The sequence below is a fragment of the Lactuca virosa genome, chromosome 7 (genome assembly GCF_052849685.1).
Source record: "Lactuca virosa cultivar CGN04683 chromosome 7, Lactuca_virosa_CGN04683_v6, whole genome shotgun sequence".
NCBI lineage: Eukaryota > Viridiplantae > Streptophyta > Magnoliopsida > Asterales > Asteraceae > Lactuca > Lactuca virosa.
Genome location: NC_136432.1, coordinates 188040602 through 188054005, shown reverse-complemented (window position 1 = coordinate 188054005; position 13404 = coordinate 188040602). Strand labels below are relative to the sequence as shown.

The 13404-nt window shown below is 45.2% G+C and overlaps 1 non-coding gene across 1 annotated transcript; it reads right to left on the bottom strand.

Moving 5' to 3' along the window:
- Positions 1-273: 273 nt before the first annotated feature.
- Positions 274-380, bottom strand: LOC145128078 (small nucleolar RNA R71). Its single transcript, XR_013716680.1, has one exon. It is a non-coding gene; the product is annotated as a small nucleolar RNA R71 (small nucleolar RNA).
- Positions 381-13404: the final 13024 nt, after the last annotated feature.

The window sequence follows — 13404 nt, the reverse complement described above, 5'->3', positions numbered from 1 at the left end:
CCATTTACCGGAAAAGATCATGAAGATGCCTACAAACATCTTGATGAAGTCAGTGACATCGCCGATTACTTCAACATCCCGAATGTTCCACGTGAAACGTACTTCAACATCCCGAATGTTCCATGTGAAACGGTGTTATTGGAAATACTTCCGGTCACCTTCAAAGGAGCTGCCAAGGACTGGTTGAAGGCACTTCCACGCGGTGCAATCACTACATGGGCAAAAATGCGTGAGGAATTCTTGGAACAATTCTGCCCACCATCAAAGGTAGTTAAGCTCAAAAAGGTCATCGCTAACTTTGAGCAACAAGTGGGGGAGTCGCTATTTGAAGCATGGGAGCGCTACAAGGGTCTACTTCGAAATTGCCCCCAAAACAACCTAAATGTGCAACAAGAAGTTTTGATCTTTTATGATGGGGTGACTGTCACAACAAGGAAACTCCTTGACTCTCAAGGACCATTAACCAAGAAGAATCCCGTGGAAATTAAGGAGCTTATTGAAGAATTATCTAAACATTCAAGAGAGTACCACAACCCGCGAAATGATGGAGGAAGAGGATCTCGTAACCAAAACTCGCACTTTGAGAACTTGGCATAAAGCCGTTCTCGCCTTAAGACTCCCAATAGCTCCCGAAGATGCTCCTCGTGCTACTTCCTGGTCTTTGAGTACACCAAGATATCATCTATGAACACGATGACCAAGCGATCGAGCATCGGTCTGCAGACCCGATTCATCAGGTCCATAAACATTGTCCGCGCGTTGGTGAGCCCAAACGGCATCACCACGAACTCGTAATATCCATAACGAGTATGGAACGCGGTCTTCTCCGCGTCCTCCTCCCTAACCCTGACCTGATGGTACCCGAACCTCAGGTCTATCTTGGAGAACCAAGATGCTCCCTGCAACTGATCGAAAATATCATCTATCCTCGGGCATGGATAGCGGTTCTTCACCGTCAACTTGTTCAACTCCCGGTAGTCAATGCACATCCGGTGTGAACCATCCTTCTTCCTAACGAAGAGAATCGACGCTCCCCATGGAGAACTGCTCGGATGAATGGACTGCTTGCCCAACAGTTCCTGCAGTTGTGATAATAGCTCCTGCATCTTTGGTGGTGCCAATCGGTACGGCGCCTTGGCGATAGGGGTTGCACCTGGCACAAGGTCGATCCTGAACTCGACCTGCCTCTCCGGAGGCACTCTGGGTAACTCCTCTGGAAACACGTCAGCGAACTCCCTGACTACTCGAACCTCTGAAACTGAGGTCTAATCCCTGAGCCACGTATCAACCATATACGCTAGATAGCCCGCACACCCGTGTTGAATATATAGTCGAGCCCTGACGGCTGAGCAGAACCGTGAACCCAACCTGGTGCCCTCGCCGAAGATAACCAGTTCTCCCCCACTTGGGGTTCGAACTACCAACCGCTGACCCTCGCAATCGATCATGGCACCGAAACGACTCAAACAGTCCATACCCACAATTACACATACATCCCCCATGGGGATCGAAATCAGGTCTATCGGGAAAGATACCCGGAAGATCTCCAAAACACGGCCCCGATAGACTGAAGAAGCAGAAATCCCATGTTTGTTGTCGATGGATACTCACAACGGACACTCTAGCTCTCCTACAGGCAAGCCGAACTCCCTACTGAACGACCAGAAGATCTCCAAAACAAGTGCAGCCATGCTGGCCTCCCGACCTAGAATCAGCGGTCTTAGACCGCTTTAGCGCCGGCTCTGACTGCACCGGGGCCTGCCTCTGCTCCCGTAACTGTAACTCGATATCAAGCTCACACCGCCTAACGACCTCCTGTAACTCCAGTAGTGTATCGCAACGCTGGGTAGCAACAAACTGACGGATGTCAGTCTTGATCATGCTTAGATAACGTGTCATCTGAGCCTACTCAGAAGCAAACTTCGGACAAAACATCGCCCTCTCGGTGAACATACGTGTGATCTCCGTCACCGTCTCAGCAACCTGTCTTAACTCCAAGAACTCCTGATCTAACCGCTCCCGCTCGACCCGCAGAATGTAGGGGAGCGGAACATCTCCCTGAACTGATCCCATGTCACAACAGTCCTCTGCTCATCAGTATACGACCCTATCATCAACCTGTTGGATTAATGTCTAAGTCCATAACTATAATTGGTAAGACTTGACCCGACCCGGCATGGTCCATTTGGGTTGCATGGCATCATGCATTTGGATAGACTATAATGAGAGAAATAACACTTAAGGTTTGTTAATATATTGTAAGTTATAATATATTAATAAGATTATTTAATTAGTATTGATCAAGAATTAATCTAGAATTAATTAAGTGATCAAAAGAAGACTAATTAAATATATGGGTTGATTGTGTAAATCACCCATACTTATATAGTGGGCTAATGCTCCATGGATTGTCAAGTTGGGCTAAAACCCATAAGATGCTCCATGGATGCTCCATGGTATATTTGAACCTATGGATCATGGAAATGAAAAGCCATGACAATTAGGGTTTACCCTAATTGTCACTAACTATATAAGCATCTTATTGTTGACAAAATCGGACACTAGAGAATGAGAAAAAGGGCTAGCCGATTTTTATGAACTGTGATGTTCTCTCAAGTTATTCCAAGTGTATTTGGTGTTGTGTGAACCATTTGAGGTGTCACACTTGGGGCACTAGGCACTCAAGCTTCATGAAGTCATTCTACATCAAAGAGGTATGTAATTCTAACTTGATATATTCGTATGAATCAATGTTATTATGCTAGTTAGGATGAATACCTTGGAAAGTTCATATTTGCATGTATAATAGAGAAAACATAGATCCAATGTATTTAGGGTTGCATGTACACTTAGGAGTGTTAGAATGCTCAAAACCCAACACAACCTCCACCAGTCCTTTGCCCCAAACCTCAGCAGGTTCAGGGCGCATTTGACCTTCTGGTCAGCAGAACATGAGCATGTGAAGAAACATCCCACCACGTCGGATAGCCACCTCATGGCTATAATCGGGTCCTGAATCCGCTCAAAAGTCGAGGGCTTCGTGTTATCGAAGTCCAGATACTGGAAAGCCCAGTTGGTCCCACCACCAACGGCTGCTACGACTGCGGAGGCTGCAGCGACATCCATCTCAGTAAGAGCTGCATAACGGTCATCAAAGTACTCCACCATAGCGGTCTTGATAGACCCAGACATCTTCGGCAACTGTGCCCGGAACAGAGTATCAACCTCATCATGTAGGATCTCTCAAATCCTGGCGTCTAACTCATCCGACCTTATCTGACCAATGACCTCGGGCACTTCTGGTCCCTCCTGACCGCCATCTCCTGATCCTGATCTGGATCCAGTCACAAATCGTCTAGTCACCACCATGCTAGAAATATACCAGGAAGATATTAGTCATTCCATATAATAATCCGGGAACCAACTCCCAACAAAACCCTAGGGGTTGTGACTTCCTTGCTACGCGTATGGGTCCTGTGCTTTCAGTAGTATGAGCCCATACTACCTTCCACACCTACCCATATTTGTCTCAAGTATCATCACAACGCCCTAACACTATATGTAAGCATGGCATGCGCTCAATCCTCACTCCTAGAGGAAGGCTAATATCTCATAACTGGCGGACTGATCCCACACAACTCATCCATGAAACTTCCACCAACCCTGCAGTACTCGTGTATGCTAGCCATACATAATTCTGGACCCTATAGACTTTCGAATACCTGATCCTACCCTAAGCCCTTCATTAAACAAGAACATGAAATAAGGCTAAGCCAAACATTCTCAGGCTATAAGATCTTAATTATGTACAGTCGTGATGCTTACACTAAGCAACTACAGTAATGATGTCAATTTCATATAAGGAAAAACCCTAGGCTATCAGGCATCATATAATCAGGAAATTTTATCATGCAATTCCTGAAGATCCCTAGCCTATCACTAGCATGTTGTTATAACATATCACAAAAATTAAATAATCTGTAAGGTATTTTGGGGTCTACTTACTGGCTCCGGCTGATCGTACACTTGCATCCTCCTTTAGTATTTTAAAAACCATTTGAAAATCTTTTCCTTGGTTTGAGACTGGATTCACACGAGTGTTCCTCCAATTCACTCAAACCAAGGCTTTGATACCAACTTGTAACACCCATAAAAATCATGCCAATTTAAAACTTTTTAAATCATTCAAAAACCAATAATTATTACAAACTTGTTTTCAAAATGGTTTCATGTCAGAGTATCCCATAATCAAATCATAAAAAAAATAAGGAGGTGCACGATCACGCCTTCGCCTTCCCGCGATCATCAGAAGTACCCGAAACAAAATCAACAACTGTAAGCCCGAAGCTTAGTGAGTTCCCCCAAAATACCAATGTCATACAAACCATAACAATATCATATAAACAACATGCATATAGAGTCTACAGTATGACTGGACCGCCCGCACCGGGCCTTCAGCCTATCTGGCCCACTCAGAACCTTCAGCATGTCTGGACCGCCTCACCGGGCCTTCAGCCTGTCTGGACCGTTCTCCGGGCCTTTAGCCTGAATGATATGCCTCTATTGGCATGCAGTCTATCTGGGCCGCCCTGGGTATGTTGGCCTACAACACAAAGCAGGTCTGCCTCAACCCACCCCCAATCATACAATCAACACATAGATAACAAATGCTATCATATACAAACAGTCAAACCGATCTAACAAATCACTAATCATAGCATCATCCTATATACCAGGATACCGACCTAACTGGTTACTAACATAGCATCATCCTATAACCAGGATACCGACCTACCAGGTCACTAAGCATATCATCATGCAATAACCAGGATAACAATGCAAAAAGAAGGGCCGACATTGGTGCCTTCGACCCTGTTAGTATAGTGAGGACAACTCACCTCACAAGTAGCTCGGGATGATAATGTCAAACTCCCCAAATACAGCTCCAACTCAAACACCTACATCCACCAATGATCCACTTCCATAAATTTCCAAATTACTAAAATACCCCCAGAAGTCAAACTGGTCAACCCCTTGGTCAAAGTCAAAGTCAACGGTCAAGGTCAACAGTCCATGTTGACCCAACTCGTCGAGTGTAGCTTACTGACTCGCCGAGTTCCTTCAGAACTCAAGAAATCATGAAAACCCTAGTTGACTCTGCGAGTTTCCAGACAACTCGTCGAGTCCATGCAGTGTCCAAACAGTCAGGAAAACCCTAGCCAACTCGTCGAGTTGCCTCTCGAACTCGTCGAGTTCATGCAGAATCCAGAAGGCGGGAAACCCTCATTCAACTCGTCGAGTTGACTATGCAACTCGTCGAGTTCCTTCAGTCCATTTCTCATTCAGATGTTTTTAAGTGAAACCAACGCTCCAAACTGTAGATCTAGGCTCCTAGGGTGTTGTTATCACGTAAAGTTGCTAACTTTACGTGCATGCAAGGCTCCATGAGGCTAAAACACTCATAACTAGCCTTAGAAGAAGGTTTTGGACATGGAGGAGGGCCAAAGCTTCATAAAGCTTAAGGCTTTATGTCCATAAGGGCCTAGAGGTGTCCAGATCTGAAACCATGCCCTTGTGATAAGCTTAAATCCGAAAGTGACCCCATTTTGCACCAAAATGCCCATATTCTAACATAAGAAGAGATCTAAGAAATGAAAGGTTAAGGTAAAGAACTTTTACCTTCTACTGGATGCCAACACGATGTAGACATTGGATCTACAAGCTTCTTCTCGTTCCAAGCTTCTTAATCTTCATGCTTCTTCAACAAATGCACCAAAAACACACTTTCAGCCTCTCACACACTCAAGAATAGGGTTAGATCGATTAGGGTTTGCTTCTGGCCATCAAAAGGTGGAAAGGAGGCTGGAGGAAATGACTTAAGGTCCTTTAAATAGGGTGCAAACCCTAAAAATTAGGGTTTTCATGCACAACCTCTACTCGTCGAGTTGGGGTCCTCCAAATCGTCGAGTAGATGCCATAAACCACGCGGGCTGACCAGGTTCGACACGACGAGTTGGGGCCTCCAACTCGTCGAGTCCCCACAATAAAATGAATACAAAGCTTTAAAATTTATACCTGGGAGTCGGGATGTTACAAGGGTAGTCTTATCAGTTGAACTCTCAGGAACCTGGTGGCTGGACTAGGTGAGAAACTGGCAGCCCCAGCGGTGGTTTGGGGCTTTTTATATCTCGGTTTAGTGAATGGTTACCGTGAATTAGAAGATTTCGGGTGAAATGCAAGGACAAGTCCTTGGATCTCCGGTTATGAGCTATGTACCGACATAACGACCCAAAAATCAAGGGTAAAAAATTCATTTTTAATATAGCTAAAACATTGATACCATTTATTTCAAACATTTCAAATCATCATTAAGTAAAACATTTATCAGAGTTCATCCCAAAATCATTCATTGCGGAAATCATATGTGTGTGCACTGCGATCAATCTGAGCCCTTATTTTCCAAATCGATGATACCTGAAACCAAAACTGTAAACCGTAAGCACAAAGCTTAGTGAGTCCCCCAGAGCATACCCCACACGCAATCCACATAACATATATCATATTAGCTATAAAAGCTACACATATCACATAAGCCATGCATATAGACATATAGGGATGTCGTGGAAACCTTCCAAGGTCTTACACCAAGCGCCACATGAAACCCCCACGTGGTGTTTACTAGCCGTCACTAGAGCCCCCACGTGGTCTTGGCTAATTTCCGCGGGAACCCCCACGCGGTCTACACTTGTCATAAAAATATCATACGAGCTAAACAAGTAACATACTAAGAATCCATGGAAGCCCTCCAAGGACTTATACTAGATGCCATGGGAACCTCCTCATGGTCTTAATATACTGTCACAGGAACCCCCTGGGGTCTTCCATACAAATGTCCTAGCGACATATCACATAACCAACTATCAATCCGTAAAACATTAAATGGGCCAGCCTTGGTGCCTTAGACCCATTGGTATGGTGAGAAGACTCACGTCGCACTGCAGAAGCTTCCCGCATGAATTCCTTAGTTGCTGCCCCGCCAGCTTCCCGAGCTGTCACTACCAATCAATATACCCAATTAGCAATTGGGTCCCATACCATAATCCTTGATCCATGCATGGGGTAAAATGACCATTCTACCCCTGGCCCAGTATGATCCAAAACTAAGACCCAATTCCAAAACAAAAGCCCGACACTATAATGTCCATAAGTCCTTTAATGGCCCAATTTCTAAATTGGGCCCAAACCCAATAGTATACAACTACATATCAACCCCAAAACCTGATGGCCCAACAGGGCCTAAAACACAAAGTCCAAAACCATAAAATCCATAAAGGCCCATTAATGGCCCAATTTTCCAGATTGGGACCATACTCCTTATTGGCCTCATCCTAAGATCCAATACTTCAATTAGTCCAGAACACCACCACTCTAATAGTCCATTAGGGCCCAAGAATCGAGGCCCGAACAGATGGCCCAAACCCTAAGCCCAAAGTCCGAAATCCAACCTGACTGAGTACGCAGGGCGTACTCGATTAATGGCTTGTACGCTGCGCGTACTTGCTTGTACGCCCATCGTACTACCCTCTAGACCCACTTCTTCCCTTAAGCACTTAATTCTTTAAGCCATAAGTCCAAACCACAGATCCAAGTTCCTCTTAACGTCTAAATCCATAAAGTCACGGACTTTGTGACTTTGCATGTCCCACATAAGCTCAAACTCTAAAAATGATAATCTACTTCCATGAAAATGGTCTTAACTCATGCATGAACCCATTAAGACCTCCAAGATGGCAACTTTCTGCCTTAGGGACTCATTTAACACTGAGAGTGGCAACTCTAAGCCTAAGAATCGGATTTTAACCATAAAGTTTCATCCTTGGGACCAAAACTCACAAATGAGAGATGTAAGAGATGACTGATCAAGTTCAAAGCTTTATACCTTCATCAAGCTGAAAATGAGTCCCAAAAGCCAGATCCATAAGCTCCTCCTTGATTCCCATCTTTGAAACAAGTTCCATCTTCTTGAAAATGCACCAAAACCACCCAAAATGCACCCACAAAGCTCACAACACTCTTGGTTGAAGATACCACTCGAAATTAGGGTTTAAGGCTTTGAGAATGAAAAGGGAGGCGCACCCCCTTGGACTTAAGGTGCTTTAAATAGTGAGCAACCCTACAAATTAGGGTTTTGGAGATCCTGGACGTCCGATGGGCGTACGTCCTTTGCACCCGCTTTTCATTATTCAGCACTACATTGGGCGTACCCCAGCTTACGCTGGGCGTACTCACCTGGCTGCCACCTTGCATGCATGAGATGAAATGCAAGTTGTTCCATTCAGGGACCAATTATGCCAACAACTTCAAAGTACTATAACTTCTTCATTCTAAATCCGTTTCCGACGAACTTTATATCCACAAAAAGGTGGCAAGAAGCCCTATGCTCCTAGCTACACCCTAAGCCTTAAAACCTTTCGAATAAAACCCGAGACCCATAAAAGACCGAATCGTCAGATTACGCTTATACCCTTGGCCTCCGAAGACACAATCGGCCATTTCAGAAGCAGGTGTTACAACTCTCCCCCACTTAAATTAGATTTCGTCCTCGAAATCATTCCTTACCATTCCTTACGTCAAATAACTTGAGCATTATGGAAACAACCCCGAGCATACTATAGCCTTTCCAAGGCAACCGAAACCAACCCTCGTAGGGTGTTAGAACCCTAAGATGAACAAATTCCTTGCAACCTGATAACATCTGTTCCATCTGAAATCTAAGGTTTCGAGATGGTCTTTCTCCCTGGCAGACTACCCACATCGAATCATTATCGAACTGATTCCACAAGAAAACCAGCCCAATTCGAATACTTTCCACCCGTAATACCTTGAGGCTTCCTAAAGAACAAATCACCGGTCAAGTGCGGCTACCGAATAACAAGCAATTCCACACAAGGACCCCAAATTATAGAAGTCACTCCAACTCCTCTTGCTGTCACATAGCTGCTTTCCTGAAGAACAAACGGGACCTCCCTGGTCCCAACTTTTCTGCCAACTGTCCGAAACACCGGACACCTACCTGATTGCTGATTCCAACATGTCGTGGCTCTATTACGGATAGAGCCAACCCGAGACACATCACAATGGTTTAGACTACCATCAAACAACCCGTTCATCACTCTGGAATTCTTCCCTCGATGCCCTTGGCATATATATGCCCCACATCCCATCTTACTGAAACAAAATCCTGCACCAAACATGTGCGAATTCCGATTTGGGATCCTATCCAAAACCAAATTGATACTTCGCTCCTATGCAGATATCCTCGAATCGGAATTTGCATAATGCACCACGAGTTCCCGTCATCCTTTACTCGACCGATTAATAAATACCCTTAGTCGATTCCCTGAGACTACCTGTCTCGTACCCGGTCCAACCAACAGGTTCCTAAGAGATCCAATATCAGGGCTACCCAGCCGTAGCCATACTGTTACACACACTACTCATCCACATGATCCTGTATCTCAAGATCCAACCCTTGGCTCAGCAGTCTCTACCGGTTCCATCCTAAATTCCCATAACCATCCGGGCTCGCCCCCGGATAACTAATCGAACAATCACCTCTGGTCCTGATCCTAACTAAGCTGTGGCTCCCCCACATCCTTGCGAACTAGCCTACCCTAGTCCAAATCACCTGAAAGAATCTGTGAACGCTATGGCACCCCCGCAGTCTTACAACACTTTCTACTGCTAGTGAATGCTACGGCTCCCCCGCAGTCTTACAACACTATACTGTAACTGTCTGTCAGTGAATGCTACGGCTCCCCTGTAGTCTTACAACACTTTCACCCTAACTGACCATTAGTGAATGCTACGGCTCCCCCGTAGTCTTACATCACTTTCACCCCAACTGAACATTAGTGAATGTTACGTCTCCCCCGTATTCTTACAACACTTCCACCCTAACTGAACATTAGTGAATGCTACGGCTCCCCCGTAGTCTTACAACACTTTCACCCCAACAGAACATTAGTGAATGATACGGCTCCCCCGTAGTCTTACAACACTTCCACCCTAACTGAACATTAGTGAATGCTACGGCTCCCCCTAGTCTTACAACACTTTCACCCCAACTGAACATTAGTGAATGCTACGGCTCCCCCGTAGTCTTACAACACTTCCAACCTAACTGAACATTAGTGAATGCTACGGATCCCCCGTAGTCTTACAACACTTTCACCATTGCTTCTGTCCCGGATACATGGACGGTTCTCCCCCACTTAGATTCAACTAAGTCCGCTCGGCACATGAAAATTGAAGGATTCCCAATCCTCCTTACGTTCCAATGTTCACTCTGCTGACGACCGGTGCTTACCAAAGCTGGCGCACCAAAAGTAACCCTTCCCAAAACAACACAATTCCTGAAAACCAGCTAACACTTCTTGTATCCCAAAGACATCAATGACTTCAGACGCTTAAAAGTGATATCACGCTCAGATCCCGGAATTCAACGAACGGATAGTCTAACCAAAACCTCAGCAACAACTCTCTCTTCCCTCGGCGATCCCGAATGCTCTTCCAATCACAAAATACTAAGGCTACTGAAAACTAGCCATGACTCCCTCATACAAGCCCTTGATCCAACCCCGACTACACCCAAGATGACATTCGAACACTAGGAATTTGTTGTATATAAGGAGACGACCTCGTGCTACTCCACCAAGGATCCATGGTATACAGATGGCACACGACTCTTCTTGAACATAATCAACTCAACCACCAACGGAGATAACAACCCTAAGATAACTGGAGCAGATGTACTCACTGCTCCTCTCTGATCATCAGACAGTCAACATCCTTGTCGCCCACTTGATCACAACGAGAATATAACAGACTGCCCCCCTGTGGGAAATCCCTGCTAACGTAGTCGAACCTGCTACATCTGTAGCAACCCAGATCACTTAACAAATTCTGACAATGACTCGGAGCAATTACGGTATACGCGGAACCCGCTCCGCGAGATACGTCTGTCTGAAGATCTCTCAAAGATTCCTCGGCATGCCGACTGGCATCCGACAACCCTTGGTAACTCATACGATAGCAGATAACCGACCCGAGATCTAACTTATAAAAATTCCAAAATGATGCAAATTCCCGATATTCACCTGAAGTGGCAGAAGATAGCATGCCCGCAACCACCTGGAGAAATCCTGACCACCTTCTCTTGTGTTACCTTGACCACCCTGAGGACATGATGTAACACTTCATTCTGATCCCAGTGACAATCCAAACCCTTGGAACGAACCTCCATCGTGCAGTTTCCACAAGCGTTGCACTGAACCCGACCTGCTGGCCACTCAAAAGTTGATTCGAATTTCTTGGGTCTCTTCCCGAGACCCTCCACTAAATGCACATAACCTGAACCTCTCTTCTCGAGGTACTCCAAATCGATCTTCCGCCCTCGGGCTCTGGGATCCACAACATTCAGGGTCTCGCACCCTGACACACTCACCAGCTCAATCGTCAACGGCTGAACTGTAATAGCTAGAACAACCTCTGCTCTAAACCGGGCTACACATTACCCCCAAGATATAGTCTCCAGTCCCGAAAGTGAAATAGGTCGCACAATCAATCCTTGCCGCCTGATACAAGAGATCCAAGGCGAACTCAAAACCCTGGCAGTCCTTCCACTAACTGGCTCACCAGCGAAGCCGGGACCGAACCCTGGTCCCTCCCATACGTGCTCATCCTTATTCTGCAAAGCAGCTATTCCCACGATCAAGACATAACCAAGAATTCTCCTTCTCATAAGCTTCTCAGATTCTCCAAGACACTCACCGATTCGAGTATGGATCCTGTTCTTTTAGTAGTACGGGCCAAATACTACCTTCCACACCTATCCATACTTTCCTCAGCAATCCTCCTGGATCCTTTAAGTCACTTACTCCACTGGTGCACCAAATATCCGCTAAACAGCAACACAATACCCACCAACGCAACTCCTAGGCTCCCCCTAGGTTCCCAACCTCACCGAACCGCCCCACTAACTCACTGGAGCATATCCTAGGCTTCCCTAGGTTCCCAACCTCACCCTGCCATCAGCTGCTGAAGAACTCCCCATGATGCCAGCCATCCACCTCCTGGATATCTTTATATCTAGTTAGTAGCTGACTCCCATCACTCCAGAGTTCCACAAAGCACAAATCAAGCAGCATTCGTGCAGTAGTACTCCGATCTAAAGGACTATCATAGAACATTCAGCTCACATATCTCAACTCGTGCTATATACATCCATCCATCCTCACCGTCGGCTGCATTATGCATGCAAACTGTACACAGAACAGGAAACGAGCCAACCCAATTATTTTAAGGCTATAAGATCCTAACCGTATGCAATTTTTAAAACATACACTTAGCAGTTATCAGTACCAATAATCATTCTCAATCTAGCATGGCATCCAGTATCCCCAAGGCTACAAGCATCACATATCAGGCCAATCTATCGCTGACTACTCAGCACTAGCATGAAAGTCTACCAGCTCATACAACACATAAAGGCATCTCTCCTAGCCCTAATTAGCATGCGATTCTCATATTCATAAACCAAGTCATAACAGATAACATATATATGGGAATTCTGGGGAGACTTACTTGAGCTCGGCTGATTGCATGCACCACACCCTTTCTTGTCTTAGAAAACTTTTTCCGTGAAAACATTTTTCTTGTTGAAAACTTTACAGATCCTCAGTTTGAGTTCAGACACACCCGAAAGTATGTCTGAATCCCTCAAACCAAGGCTCTGATACCAACTTGTAACGACCCAAAAATCAAGGGTAAAAATTTCATTTTTAATATAGCTAAAACATTGATACTATTTATTTCAAACATTTCAAATCATCATTAAGTAAAACATTTATCAGAGTTCATCCCAAAATCATTCATTGCGGAAATCATAGGTGTGTGCACTGCGATCAATCTGATCCCTTCTTTTCCAAATCGATGATACCTGAAACCAAAATTGTAAACCGTAAGCACAAAGCTTAGTGAGTCCCCCAGAGCATACCCCACACACAATCCACATAACACATATCATATTAGCTACAAAAGCTACACATATCACATAAGCCATGCATATAGACATATAGGGATGCCGTGGAAACCTTCCAAGGTCTTACACCAAGCGCCACGGGAAACCCCCACGTGGTCTTTACTAGCCGCCACTAGAACCCCCACGTGGTCTTGGCTAATTGCCGCGGGAACCCCCACGCGGTCTACACAAGTCATGAAAATATCATACGAGCTAAACAAGTAACATACTAAGAATCCATGGAAACCCTCCAAGGATTTATACTAGATGTCATGGGAACCTCCTCATGGTCTTAATATACTGCCACGGGAACCCCCCAGGGT